Source organism: Coturnix japonica, chromosome 1, assembly GCF_054131305.1.
Source record: "Coturnix japonica strain WE chromosome 1, WE-NBRP24, whole genome shotgun sequence".
Lineage (NCBI taxonomy): Eukaryota > Metazoa > Chordata > Aves > Galliformes > Phasianidae > Coturnix > Coturnix japonica.
This window is the reverse complement of record NC_140663.1, coordinates 27900490-27913253: the sequence shown is the minus strand read 5'-3', so window position 1 is coordinate 27913253 and position 12764 is coordinate 27900490. Positions and strand designations below refer to the sequence as shown.

Sequence of the window (12764 nt, the reverse complement as noted above, 5' to 3'; positions counted from 1 at the left end):
CAATAACCCAATAGCTTCATTTACATAATTCAAGTGCTGACATAGACACCTCTCCTTTGAATCCTCACCTCTAAATTGGTCCATCCCCCAAAAAAATCAGAGGCTTAGCATAAAAACAAGCCACTGTCACCTAATATTTGGGAATTAACTCTGGAAGCAACAGCTGCTCTTTTCAGATCCTCTTTTTGAACATCTCATGTTATTTAGTTTCCTAAAGGGAAGTTGGTGTTCTCCCCTTGGCCTGCAAAAATACCTCCTCACCATTCAGAGGCACTTCAGCCTGATGTATTGCTTGGGGACAAAAATAGGTGCCCTACTTACATCCTCAAAACCCTGTTGAAGAGATTAGGAGCCACGTGTTTCCATCCACCAGCTACATACATCTGGAACCTGCAGTGACCCAATATAAACCTAGTCACGGTGTCTCTGATGTCTTGATGCACTCCTTGTCCTTAATAGTGCTTTGAATTCTAAAAGTCATTTTATAATTTTTCTATAAATCATACAATCCAGATCTGTTTTAATCCACCCTAAAATAAAAATAATAATAATAATAATTAAATTGAATTACCTGTACTTTGAATAATCGCGCTCAATAGAAATAAATATACCACATTATCCTCTCCAGGAAATAACGTCAAACCCTAGACTGCCACAAAGAGTGTGGATTCTTGCATTGCTCATGAGGAATGTTCTGGACACTGAGTACTACTTCTAACTTTACCCACAGTGAGTTGTGCAAACATCCTCAGAACGTGCAGCTAAAGAAACAGTGGGCAATTAGAGCAACCATGTTCTTGAAATCTATTGGGAAATAGAAGACAAAGTGACTAAGAATGCACCCGGAAATTGACTTGAATGCTGAAGACCTTGCAGTACTATGTAAATTCAACAAGCTATATTCAGTCTAATTGCAATTATGGTGGAGTGAGTCAGGCAACCTTTCCAAGGGCAGATCATTTTCTTATATACACTAATACACATTGCCAGAGTTGTGAACAGACATTTTGGTTACATGGGAGAACTGTACCTGGCTTCAGGTACAAAAGCAAGATGAGGACAAGCTCAACATTCCTGCAAAAGAAAATAGTACAACCAGCATCCACTGGATGAGACCAAAATTATTTCTCTGTCATAGACATTTGTGCCACCAGCAGCAAAGGGCTCGCATCCACTGGAGCTGGGAGCATGCAGTTAGTATCAGCTAAATCTGTGCTCTAGCCACTCTGAGGCAAAGCATGAGGGATGGGTCACTTACTCAATACAGGAGTCAAGTGAACACCTAAACCTTTAGCCATCATTTTATAGATTCAAAACCCAGTCAGAAAAAGGCCTCACAGTTACGTGCATGTGTGAAAACCTTTCTTATAATACTTAGTTTATGTTTTGAGGGATTACAACAGTATAATCACTAGGAACCAACCTACCTGAATGAGATTAAGAAAACTAGTCTACTGTCAAATCTGGTTTTTTTCCTTTCACAAATGGCATACTCCTGTTCATGTTTCAGTATTACCATATGCTCCAGAATCAGCAAATAATAAGAACTTAACAGGGTATATGTAATATAACATGTGAATTCTAGGAGAAAAGGGCTCACAGGGCATGCTAAGTATTTTTCTCTAGCACCATGGAGCCAGTCTCCAGTTAATTCACCAGTACCTTCACACTGGTCTATAATCATGTTAAAATTGATGATCAGGGATGAAAAGTCATCAGAATGACAGTTTTCACCACCTGAAGCCCTCACTCTGAAGAGGAGATATGAAACTCCTTTCTTTCAGATGAAGCACAGAAGGCAGAAAACTAGGAAAATAATAACTTTTCTCCAACATCTGTTTAAATATCAACCACGCACTGTCTGCTCTTCTCATTCCTGGATACAAAAATACTTTGTTGATGACAATTCTTGTGCACGGAGATTGCCTGGAGAGTGCTGATGTACAAATGAATTCACCAGAATGATTACTGCTGCTTCAGGCAGACATGCAATCAGTGATGTATAATACACAAACACATTTTGCTATAGCAACACTCACACTGATATATGTTTGTACAGAGGTCCAAGCCCCAGCGGACTTGTTCAAATCTTCATGAGAAGTTTCAGCTCACCAATAAGAGAGCAGGTACAACCCCATGAGAGTGAGATGGCCAAGGCACTGTATATTGCATGAATTACTTGTCACTTGGGAATTAAACAAGGGATGGGAAATAGTTTGAGAGAAATTCTGTGTGTCTAAAACTGTCCAGAACTAAATAAATAACAAATGTATTCATGAAAACCCAAGTTCTCCTGTGTCAATGCATAGGAATCAGTAAATATGGAGTTACTCTTCTCCTTGAATCACTAGATCAACTCTGCCGAGATATGCAGACTTCATGCACCATATATCCAGTACTGGCTGGCACAAGATTACTCCAAAAAAAGCAAGCATACAAATTCACATGCACCCAAAGATAAGTGGCAACCAAATCACAAGAAGAAACACACTAAACATGTTCCTGAAATAATTTCCCTCCTTCTGAAGACTCCATATGTTATCTTTTAATGGAAGAAAATCATACAAACACTAATACAGATTAATGCTAAGCGTGTGCTTTATTTCATAAAGCCTATCATCCCTGTATAAAGAGTTACAGCATGATCCTCTGGGCTTTTTTCTGGGGTGCTGTCTTTCTTTGGAATTCATTGAAATCATAAACCAAAAATATGATGTGCCTAGCACCTGACATATGGAACAAAATGTGCAGTGTTTTTGACTTCTGAGTTTAAATCTTTTTATAGTTACGTTTATGCCAAATAAAGAATTGAAATGAACGTCAAATGGTACATTTGGATTGAGTTTTCAGCAATCTACTGATAATATCAATGTGTCCCTTAAGCATTCAGCTCAGTTATATACAAAGAGATTTTAATATGAGTGAGGTAAAATCCCAGTCAGAAACCAAAAATATTAGACATGGTAACACACAGTGTACATGAGATAAATGACCACTTTTGAATGATCTCCACATTACTGCTTCCTGATTACTCATGCCCATGTAAGGTGCACAACAAGTTCTTGAGTTCCAACAGAGCATGATCTACTAATTCTAAAGTCCACTACAAATAAGCTGAGGAGGAATTTCTGCCATATCCACTCCTATCCCTAACAGCATCAACATTTAATTAAATGTTATGGTGACAGATCACACATAGTCACTGTTGTTCTGTACCAGCTTGAAGAGAGAAGTGGTTCTTTCCGTCCAACCCTTTGACTCATGTTTTGAGGATTCTGCATCATGTGGCAAAGGTCATTCACATCACTCCTGAGGCACCAGGCAGTCAGCACAGGTGAGGTGGTAGAAACAAAGCTGAATTTAAAATGACAAATTTAACACAATCGTTGCTAGAAGGAAAAGGAAGGGGGGAAAAAAATGTTCAGAGAGGCTTGGTTTACTCCAATTATGCACTATTAAATCCTGGCTCATGTACTATTAAACTAGGAGGGAACAGGTGAGTCTATCTTGACTCTCTGAGGAGAAGGCAGTTCCTGTCTGACTGTGTTCAATACTTGCCAAGCTAAAAAATAATAATAAGTGAGAGTGGGATATTTGCTTAAACACTACTGATGGCCTCAATGAGCTGTGCAGTGGAGTGGCTGGGCAGGATAATAAAAGCTACAGCCATACAGAGAGGTCTGCAGAAGAAGGAATCCCCAGGCAGCTTGCCATCCAGAGCATACCCAGGGTGCCAGGTCAAGTTTGCAGCCCATGTTTCAGGGGCTCACATTTTATCAGCACCTGAAAATGTAAGGCCACATAGGGTACAATTGTGCAGGGGCCAGAGAAGCTCTGTTTCCTGGCTTCCCCTCAGCAGAAGCAACAACAATTTGGACAGCTTTCAGTTGCCAGCCTGCATTATCTCCTCTGCAGACAGAACATTCCAGGAAAGAAACACTGAAGCTGGCCCTACTAAGAGTAATGTGTCTGTGGCTACATTAGCACAGAAAATGGCTCTGAGATATACCCAAGAACAAGCAGAACTGTACAGCTCGTGTTCACATGGGCAACTGCTCTAGGCTGCCCTGCTGGGGCAGAGGGGTTGTACCAGATGACCTCCAGAGGTCCCGTCCAGCCTCAGCCATTGTGATGCTGTGACAAATTCACTTCCATATCCAGGCAAGATGATCATGTCTGTACTGCCTCCAGGGATGTTCACCAGCCAACACTCTCCAAGCTGTCCCAGTTCACCTTGCTTGGCAGGACTGATAATTAGCAGAGGAGCAGTTGAATAAATAAGGGCAGCTGTCCAGGCCTATGTTCTTTCCCTAATATTTTCAGTCCCGTTGATGTTCCTAAATCAGCTTTCTGTGGGCTTAGCCAGCTGGTATCAGCACATCCACAGCCCCAGGAGCATATGAACCTGAGATACCTCTGTACTGTTACACCCTGTTCCCTTGTGTTCTGCTGCAGGAGGACATTTAAAAATAAATATGTGCATAAATATAAAATAATTTTCTCTGGAACAATGTCTCTGGTCCCATGTGAGCAAGCCTCCTAGCACCCAAAGGACAGATGGGACATCCTCCCCAAACAAGCACTTCTAGCAGCACAGTGCAGAAATTCAAGCTGGCTTTATGCAGAGCCACCTCAGGAAACTGTAATGCCTGTATTAGGAGGGTCTTCCAGACCCACTTATACTTAAATAGTAAAATTCTTATAGGGTATATCCACAGCAGTAAGGAAACAAGTCGTAGCTTAAGATACTAATTGTCATCCAGGAAATAACTTATTATTATTATTGTAGAAGAAATAAAACTTTAATTTGATTTTTCATCTTCCATTGCAGGAATTTTGTTTGGTATAGTTTCTCCATCCTTCATATGCACATTAAATGATGAGGGGCCCGATCCTAAAGCCTTTATGCCTTCTTTTATGTTGAGTGTCTGCTCCTGCTAGACAACACGGCATACACGCTCCTAAGATCTAAGTAACCATTTTTATCTCTGGTTTTGTATAATATCGATCATCTATTTTGTACTTTTTGCCTTATTACCTTGGCAAAATCTTCCAAAGCAAAAGGAAATGAAACAATACTTCCCTCTACTGGAAGGCCCAGGAATTCTGGAATTTAATCTGAAGTGTTCAGTTTTTCTGAGCTATTTTTGTCTGACTGAGAAGAGAGACCAAAGCAGCATAAGAAGAAGAAGAAAGAGGGGGATTATAATGGTGGATTTTTTTGGTTAACAGCTGTTCCTTAAGGAACTGGAGAACTCCTATACACTTCATTTTATAAGTTATATTCAATGTACCTTATGTACTATTTTCATTATTTACACACCTCTGAAAATGCTTGTGCCACACAGATTATATGCTGAGATATTTTAAATCTCACCGTGCATGTAATGTGCTGAATCTGTTGCATGACTTTGAGGTATATTTACTCAAGCTGCATTTGTGTGGCTTATTTCATGTCTCTAACAAAAGTTTTGCAAAAAATCTAACACTGGCAATGAGCATCTTTGATATTTCCATTGGAGATGCGAATCAATTGTAAGGAAAGCTCCAAAGAACATGGAGAACTTTGCTTGTGGCTTCTGGATCATGCAAGAAGGTTGCTCCATTAGCTGGAAGTGGTGATTCCCACTAGAGTAATGGGAGCCTTGAGATTTGCAGTGTGTTTTTTTTATATAAGTCAGGATCATATAAAGCAAGGTCAAGTATTCCACACCAGCTGTCCCATTCTTGTTTTCCAGGAACCATCTACTGGCAGCTGTCCATAAGCTTTTCTATAGATAGAGAGCTTTCTATTGGCTGTGGGACCAACAAGGAAATTTGATAATAGAGAGAATTCATATTGAGTAATTCCCAGATACCTCTGTTCCCAATTTTGTCCCATAAGGTTGTCTTCTGTCTCTCACGGGGATCTAGATAATAATTATGCAAGGTATGTATACTTTCTGAGTACGCAAAACTTACTTATATCATCAAATTAGGACCAAAAAAAAAAAAGTAATTCTGATGAACAGGCTTAACATCTACAAATATATCTTCACATGAAACCCAAAGCGTCCTGGATTGCTCTTTAACTGACGAAGTATCGTTATCTAACACCTATTTAACTGATGATGTAACAGATGAGGCATTTCAGCCACTAGCAAACGTTGCCATTTCTGGGCTGAAACACAGCACAACGCAACAGCAACACTACAGGCAGGAAAACAGACACAAAATAGATTTGTCAACTGAAACCTAAATGGATTTTAAGTAAGATCTCCACAGTCACATCCTGACACTGTCTTTAGTATACATCTGGCTGTTACTAAAGGAAAGCTTTTACTGATTCAGTAATCCCTGTCAGCTCTAATCCCAAGCTCTTATTTTTCCAGGGCTCTGGAATTAACACCTGCCACTTTGGAAAAAGAGCTGTGGAGTCCCTCAGGGGCTAGAAGAGGTCAAGCTGCCCTCCTCAGCTTTACAAGGTTCACTTGACTCACTGTGTTAGCATGCTTAAAAACAAAATGAAAGGTAGTAACTTGATTCATGGGTTTGACACACTCTACTGCGGATTCTTTCCCCCTTTTTGTATGGTTACTCAGTTCTTCTGTTTTGCAAGGGACGTCAGATGCTGTGTTCCTTTTCCTGCACCCAGGAACATATTTGCCTCAACTCAGAAAAGGAAGGAAAATATACTGTTGCTAAAAATGACCATTCTGCCACTTCAGGCAGGTCATGAGCTCTTTATGCCAGCAGCTGAACAGTCATGCTCAGCAAGCTCCATTCAATGAAATCAGGTTGCATGTATGAGTAACTACTTATTCAGCCTTGTACAGAATTCAAAATCTGCTCATTTAAAGTCAGAATCAGATATGAGAAGACCATAGCGGATCACAAGACCTAAATCACACTGTAGGAAAGGACTTTGTGTTCCCAATTATTCAGAGCAGTGGGACCTCAAGAGTTGGCATCTTGTATTAAGCATAAAAAAGGGCCTTTTTTTGTAAGAAAACAGCACACCAACCTCCCAGAAACAACATAGATGGAAAGAACAGAGCTCAAAAGATTTCCTTTTAGGGCAAAAGTCTCAGCCGTTCACTGATTTATTATTAACATTCTTAATGCAGCTATGCTAAAAGCCTCCAGCTAGCTTGGGCTCCACTACACTGAGTACCAGACCAATGACTTTATCTGCAGCTCAGGGCTCAAGTTCAGCCCATCCCTGTATTGCTGACACTTTGTGCAGCTGAGAGGTAACCCACTGGTGCTTTACACCAGGAGACTGAAGCAGAAAAAGAGAGGTTCCCAGGTGATGGTTGCCCCTACAGGTGATGTGGTTGCTGTAATCTCAACAACATTCATTCTGAAATTGGGACCAAATTTGAGGAAAGTAACCAGAAGTCTCTGTCAGATCTTTATGTCTGATTCTTCAGAGAAGTATGCCTTTCTTCTGAATATGGGAATCCATCATTTTCCATGTGTAAGTGGCATTTTGCTGAACATGGAGAAATATTCAAATCAGCTTTATGAAATACTACTGCAACAACTGCTTCTGAAAATGCCTGACAACAGCCCACTGTAACTGTGGTTTCACATGGGTTTTTCTCACTGCGCGCAATAACGTCGTAAATCAAACCACTGCAACACATGAGGCTTTTTTCTTCAGTGATCCCCAGCTGAACATGTTGAATCATGTTCCTTGGGTCTGACACATCCCCAGTGTGACAGGAAGAAAGTCCTGGGGTAAAGAGTGTTACTGCTGAGCGTCAACTGCTGTCATCCCTGATGCACTTTGAGGCCACATTGCATCTTGGCAGTGGTCAGACTCGCAGAAAACTGCCTGAGCTTGCACTACTCTCCGCTTTGTTTATATTTGGCTGGACAGCTCAAGATTATTCTTTCAGCCTGGAGAGTAGAGGAAGCCATGTTTTACAGCAGCTGAGAATTGCTAACACAATTCTTCTTCTCTGTATGTACTTAAAAGTAAGGATGTAGGGTCCAAGTACTTCAAGGAGAGGCTGTTACACCTCGGTATTAGTTAGTAGTAGTTCAAGTACTGAGCTTCAGCCTTATTGGTGCTGCAGGGTAGAATAAAATTGTCACAGAGAAACTAATCATATGTGGATGAATCCTAGGTGAAATATTTCGTACTTCTGCCTCTGGATAACTCCATCTGATGAGTTTTCAGTCAAGACCAGGATTTTGTGGATATTAACATCCAATAACTGTGTTTAATAAAGAGTCAAAGAGAGCAAAGACCAAGTGAATAGCATGTGACATATCTGTAACATCCATGAAAAGATAAACTGAGTGCTTTAAGACTCATCATCTTTTAATGCTATTTAATTCCTTTGTTTTCCATCTCCCAGGCTATGAAAGGTTGGCCACTCCAGAGCAAGCTGTTGCTGAACAGTCTTCAAACAGCATGTAATTGCCAACACAACCCCTTTAGATTTTACATACCCTTCTCCTGAGTTATTAAACTTCACTACACAGAAGAAACTAAAAAGAGCCTTTGAAGATAATATCCCATGTGTTAGCAGTGGCTGCTGTCTGCCAAGCTTCTAATGACTCTGCCTTGGGAAGAAACCATTGCCAAAGAACTTCCATTTCCTGATGCACCAATATGGCACCAACACTATGAAATAACTTTCTTTTTTCCTTGTCATGGGTACTAGATGCTGCATGCAGCCAGGGACCACAGGATCAGGTATGCGCACCCCCATTCAAGGGCCAAAATTCAGAACCAAATGCTAGAACCTCAAAACTGTTCAGTGCAAGGAAACACAGAGGTCATGTCATTAACACCAGCAATGCAGTCTTCCTTCTAAGGTTTTATTTTAAGATGGTATGGCCCTCTGAAACACATGCCCTAACCAATTGCAGGACATCAACCATAATGGACTTATTTCCATAAGAAATTCTGAAGACTGTGCTATCCTAACTAAATATTCAGAGTAGCTTATTAATATGGCCACTTTCTACTCATTTTTTTTCTCTCTCAGTCATATTAAACAGAAGATCCAATCCAAAGAATTATGTATTCTCAATTTTTTTTCACAGGAGTTGTTATCTAGATCTTTAAGAGTTTATCTTACTCACTTTTTGTCTTCATCTAAGAGTTTATCTTACTTTTTGTTTCCATCTCATTTGCCTGTATTTTCTATTGCAGGTCCCACAGCATTCTTGCTTCATTTATAGAGGGCAGAGAAAGGGCAATACCTCTCCATGCCTCTTATTCTAACTCTACAAGTGACTGACTGCTGTTTGGCTTGTGATCTAGTGTAGCACCCAGATGCTTTTTCAGCTTTGCTACTGCACAAACACTTGAAACTTACTGGTAATGACAGACATTTGATGCTGCCTCTCTAGACACAGCATTTATTGCTCATAATGACATTAGTCAGATGAACTTTCATACTGACATATTTTCCCAGTTGATTTAATTTAGAATTCTCCTGCTTGCCATGGTAATCCTCATCCCTTGTAGACTGCTTAGGATTTGCACTAACACTTATTATCTTCATTAATTATCTTATATTAACTTATTTATCTTCACTAACGCATGCCAAAGTTCAACGGCCATGGCTAAGTATTGATCAAAAAATTTGCTCTTCTGGTCCATTTGCTCTGAGTCCCTCTGTGGTAAAATTGTGTCAAAACCAGAAAATTGCAAAAAAATAACACATGAAATGTTTCAGTCTTCAGTTATCCTTTATAGACTGGACAAATGAAAACAATTCAGGTGTTTCTTTTGCATATAAGAAGCATTTCATTTTGGGACAAGGAAAAGTTTTCTAATTTGGTCAAAAGATTTTGGGTTTGGAGATTTAAAGCCTGGGTAATCCATCCAGATAAATGTGGATAAACTAGCAACCCAAGTGTCCTCCTGTATCTATAATTCAATAGTCTTATTCATTAAAAAGAAAAAAGAAAAAAGAAAAAGAAAAAGAAAAATTATCTATATTTCTTTCTCTACTTCAAATATGTATCTTCAGTCTCTTATGTCATCCTCCTAATCTCTTATGTAAACCTCCTAAGTTTTATTTCCCTTGTCATTCCATCCCAACAGATATATGTAAAGGCTAGGGACTGCTGCTCGCCTTTATGAAAACTCAGAGCAGAAGAATCCCTAAAATCCTGTGAGAGAAAGAAATCAAGACCTGGAAAGATTCCTAGTGCTGGAGTATCTGCCATATTCATAAGCAACCAATTCCAAGGATATTTGCATTATTGCAGATAAATAAATGGTGCCTTGATGTAAGAGTCCTACAGTCCAGTAGCAGTATCAGGAAGAGAATTCAGACAGCTCATGATCCTAGCACTGACCACTTTGTTCAGCACCACCAACTTTGACAATAGCTCTTTCCACTGTGCCACTTTGGCTGTACATCTACACTTGAAACTGAACACAACCTACCAAACAATATCGACTGAAACTTTATGTTGTCATATTACTTTCAACTGTACTCCAACCTAGAATAGCATTTGCCTTTTATCCTATGTACCAGCCCTTTTCGCTGAGCTATCCACAGTGATATCTGATTTCCTGAGTAACTACCAATCATCCAATACAAATCACGCTTCCCAGGTGTATATACAGCATTTAATATGATAATGTATCATTGAGTTTATTGGCTTAGTTGGAGTCCTCTTACTACTGAATTACAGTGCTCATATTAACCTAGATAAAACGTTATTGGCAAGATTTTTATCTGATGATTATTACTGCACCTTCTTCCAGCTTAAGAGGAAATAGTTTTTAAAACACCAGTCAAGACACATCCCTGAGTTATCAAATCAATTTCTCCCATTTTTTAACCAGTTAGCTTTATCCACTTGTTCACTGCATAGCTACCTGTGAGGACTTTTATCCAAAACCTGTTCAAAGAAAAGCATTTGCATTATCAGTGCATCACCTTGACATTGCTCTAGAAGAACAGTGTAGAAACTTCCCATTTCTTCCTGGATATCAAATTGCTTTTCATCTCCTCCAGAGTACAGAAAAATGAAGTGGTTGGAAGAATACCAAATACCTCCCTGGAGGTATTTAAGAGACATGTAGATGTGGCACTAAGGAGAGTGGTTAGGTGATGGGAATAGATATGTCAGGTTGACAGAAGGACTAGATGACTTTGTAGGTCTCTTCCAACCTAGATGATTCTATGATTCTAAGTTATCTTATGCAACCATTTAGAGTGAATAAACACCTAAGCATTTTACATAGACTAAACCAAAATATAGTATAAAATGAGAACTGTGGTACATAGGTACTATTAACAACAAAAAGGACTTGGGCATGGAAAACCAAGATCTAAGCACTCCAGTCAAAAAGCACATTTCTTCAAACCCCTGTTGAGCTTTCATCTATTCTGCACTCCACAAACTGTTTGGGAATGAGAGCTGGCCAGGGAACCTCCAATGTACAGGCTGCTCCACTGCAAGGCCTTGGGGACAGCCATGCTGGCATGGAGGAGGGGCCATGTGGGGTGGTAATGAGAAACAGATGGTGAAGGAGCATGGGGGCATGAAGCCCTGCTGGAAGCCACAGCCTTCAGTTGCACAAACCATGTAATCTTTTATCCAGTCTCACCATTTTGAGTGGATAGAATAAAACATATCATGTTAGAACAGGTTTCCATGGAAACAAAGATTATGCAATTTCTCTTTCTCTCTCTGTCTTTCAGATCTTCCTGCTGTTTTCCATAGCAATTTTTGGCCCATTTCAACACAATGTGACAGAACATAGCAGCATTCACTGACTTAATATTTCTAAGAGTTGCATGGAAGTGGACATCTAGAGAGAGAAGAGAGATTCAAATAAGGGCCTTCACTGTGGTAAGGGTTGTAAATTGATTCAGCTTCCTCAGGCCTGTTTGGCCACTTGCCCATATATCCGGCCAAGTACAAAATGCCCAACATACAGCTAGGGGAAAGGGCAGGGTGCTATAGATAGGTTTAAGGAACATGGTGGGAAAATGGAAATGTTGCCAAGAGCTCATGGAACATTATTTCTACAGACATCACGGAGTTCCCTGGTGCAGTTAGCACAGAGGCAGCTGCTCCCAGCTCCCCTGGAGTTCCCCATCCAGCAGGAATTAAAAGCAAAATACTTCTGACCAGACAAAAATGCCAGCTGAGCCCTAAACCTTATTGCTTTTTCCCAATGTAGATCCTGCCTTTTCCACCCATTCCTCAGGCATGACTAGCATGGTGGACTCCATCTGAGCCTGCTCCAGTCTTCTTATCCACAATCTACACCATTTTGGAGGAGTTGGGAGAAGGCTGTTCCTGCCTGGGAGGGAAGAGGAAGGGGTGGTTTGGGGCAGAAGCAAAACTCAGCATCTACCCCAACACATCTTAAAATTAAAGAAAGCAACAGACTTGTCTGTCCAGGATGCTGGCCTGGTGGTAAGGCCAGGGCTGTTTTACTCTCCTGTGGATCTACTGTCCTCAGCCAGGAGCAGAACCAGGCCTGTGTTTCCCCAAGAAGCAGCAGCTGCAACTTCCCTTTTAGTTGAATCCCAAGATCAGCTATCAGGTTGGAAACCCTTAATTCTGAAGTGTCTCAACATTGCAAGGAAGCATCAGTGAGGCCAGAAATGTTCTCAGTGAGCTCTGCAGCTCCTCATCTCAGCTTAGCAAGGTGGGGAAAGGCCTGGCTCCCATAACACCTCCAAGAACAAACCACGTTTTATCCAAGCAATGTGGATTGCTGAAGAAATAAATCTACTGGAGAAGTTTTAAACTAGTCTGTTTGGTGAAAATTATTGTACAAATAAAAG

The 12764-nt window shown here is 40.4% G+C and overlaps 1 long non-coding RNA gene across 2 annotated transcripts in view; it reads right to left on the bottom strand.

Moving 5' to 3' along the window:
- The window catches only part of LOC107309946 (uncharacterized), a 44184-nt gene that overhangs the window by 10387 nt on the left and 21033 nt on the right, over positions 1-12764 (bottom strand). The gene's annotated exons all lie outside the window — the stretch shown is intronic.